The sequence below is a fragment of the Artibeus jamaicensis genome, unplaced genomic scaffold (assembly GCF_021234435.1).
Source record: "Artibeus jamaicensis isolate MK-2021 breed Jamaican fruit bat unplaced genomic scaffold, CSHL_Jam_final scaffold_916, whole genome shotgun sequence".
In the NCBI taxonomy this organism is placed as follows: Eukaryota; Metazoa; Chordata; class Mammalia; order Chiroptera; family Phyllostomidae; genus Artibeus; species Artibeus jamaicensis.
This window is the reverse complement of record NW_026522059.1, coordinates 58073827-58076381: the sequence shown is the minus strand read 5'-3', so window position 1 is coordinate 58076381 and position 2555 is coordinate 58073827. Positions and strand designations below refer to the sequence as shown.

The following is a 2555-nucleotide window of genomic DNA, read 5'->3' as shown; positions in this document are numbered from 1 at the left end:
GGTTAAAAAGAATTTGTTAAAGGTAGATTTAGAAAAAACAAGATCGCGCTAAGTAGGATTTTAGAGTAGGGAAGGTTCAATCACCTAATACAATGTAAATATGGACAAGTAAATGGAATGGATTTCATTGTAAGTATATGTGAGTGTGCACATGCGTGTGCAAGCATATGTATATATGCATGTGTGGGCACACATACTTGATTTAAAAAGGTTAAGAAATATAAAGTTTAGCTTTGCACAGTGGCAGTATCGTAGCCAATGAGGTTTATCCGAGGTGCGATTATTGCTTATAGAAATATAAAGTTTAGAGCACTAGTGTGGACAGTATATTCAAAAAATTTCTTGGATTAATTTAATAAAATGCAGTTGGAATAGAGTGAGGTAAATTCCCAAAAATAACTAAAAATGGTTTAATGCTGGTATGAATGCAGGCAGTCTTAAAAGCAATTCAATTTTAAGATGGTTTTATTTTCAACAATCAATACATTATATCATCTAGTTATTTAAAATCAATGATTTTTGGTTTTGGCAGTACCCCTTGACTCATAGTAACACCTTGTTTTTCTTGTTTGTTTGTTTTTTAATGATCTTTTTAAATTTTATTGATTATGCCATTACATTAGTTCTATTTCCCCCTCTGTTCCCCACCACCCTGCACACCCCTCCCCCACCATTCCCCCCTTTAGTTCATGAACACGTGTCTCAAGTTCTTTAGATTCTATATTTCCCCTACTATTCTTACCCTCCCCCTATCTATTTTCTATCTACTGTCTACACTACTTATTTTCTGCACCTTCTCCCCCCTTCTCCTTCTCCCACTCCCCTGTTGCTAACCCTCCATGTGATCTTCATTTCTATGGTTCACTCCTGATCTAGCTGCCCTCTTAATTTGCTTTTGTTTTAGGTGTGGTTGTTGATAACTGTGAGTTTGCTGTCCTTTCCTGTTCATCTTTTTTATCTTCTTTTTCTTAGGTAAGTCCCTTTAACATTTCATATAATAAGGGCTTGGTGATGATGAACTCCTTGAATTTGGTCTTATCTGAGAAGCACTTTATCTGTCCTTCCATTCTAAATGAAAGTTTTGCTGGATAGAGCAATCTTGGTTTTAGGTCTTTGGTTTTCATGACTTGAAATATTTCTTTCCAGCCCCTTCTTGCCTGTAAGGTCTCTTTTGAGAAATCAGCTGACAGTCTGATGGGAACTCCTTTGTAGGTGACAGTCCCCTTATCTCTTGCTGCTTCTAGAATTCTCTCCTTCATTTTAATCTTGGCTAATGTAATGATGATGTGCCTTGGTGTGTTTCTTTTTGGGTCCAACTTCTTTGGGACTCTGAGCTTCCTGGATTTCCTGGAAGTCTATTTCCTTTGCCAGATTGGGGAAGTTCTCCTTTATTATTTGTTCAAATAAGTTTTCCATTGGTGGCTGTTCCTCTTCCCCTTCTGGTACCCCTATAATTTGGATGTTGGAGCATTTAAATATGTCCTGGAGGTTCCTAAGCCTGTCCTCATTTTTATTGAATTCTTGTTTCTTCCTATTTTTCTGTTTGGTCATTTTTTCCTTCCTTCTGGTACACTCCTTTGATTTGAGTCCCAGTTTCCTTTCCATTACTATTGGTTTCCTGTGTCTTTCTCTTCATTTCAATTAGTTTAGCCTTCATATGTTCCTCTAATTTGTGACTAAAATCAACCAGATCTGTGAGCATCCTGATCACCAGTGTTTTGAACTGTGCATCTGAAAGTTTGGCTATTTCTTCATCGCTTAGATTTATCAGCTCTGGGTCTCTGAGTTGTTCTTGAGCCGTGTTTTTATCTGTTTGTGCCTGTTATGTATGAGGAGCAGAGCCTTAGTTGTTTACCAGGGCGGGGCCACCCAGGTCGCTGGTTTGTGATGCTGTATGTGAGGGCAGGGATCAGAGAGGGAGCAAAGGCGGTCCTCTCTGCTTCCCCATTCTGCCTCACCTCTCACCTTCGCCTGTTTATCTGAGCTAGCGCAAATGTGCGAGCCTGCCACCCTGTGCTGTGAGGTCTCAATGCTCGCCTCTTCACTGGTTTATCTGCGTGCAAAAGTGCAACCGACCACAGACAGCCAGCCCCGCCTCTTCCCTGTGTCCGCCTGTAGCTAGCCGTCACCTGGGATCGGTGCCTTTGGCTGCCTGAGCACCACCAGGGTCGGGGATCTTTTTTGCCCAACCCGCTCTGCTGCTGGCTTCGCCCCGCTCACCGGTTTAGCTGAGCAGTTTGTTCTTTCCAGAATCTGTATTGTTGATTTTCTGTGTGGTTTGATTGCGTTTATTATTGTTAAAACTTTATTGTTTTTAGATTTGGTTGTGCAAGGATGCAAAGTGTTTCCACCTACGCCTCCATCTTGGTGGAAGTCCCCTCCTAGTAACACCTTGTTTTTTTATAAACACAATATCTGACTTAAATAAATCATTGTCTCCATTTTGGCAAGGACTGATTTCCAAGCCTATGAGAAGGGAAAGAAGTAATTTAGAAAGCAGGATATAGGAGAAGATAAAATGAATTTTATAATCACTCATGGTTAACATCAATTTT

General features: G+C 40.2%; 1 pseudogene; it reads left to right on the top strand.

Moving 5' to 3' along the window:
- Nucleotides 1-229: 229 nt before the first annotated feature.
- LOC119046201 (uncharacterized) lies at nt 230-359 on the top strand (annotated as a pseudogene).
- The last annotated feature ends 2196 nt before the right edge of the window (nt 360-2555 follow it).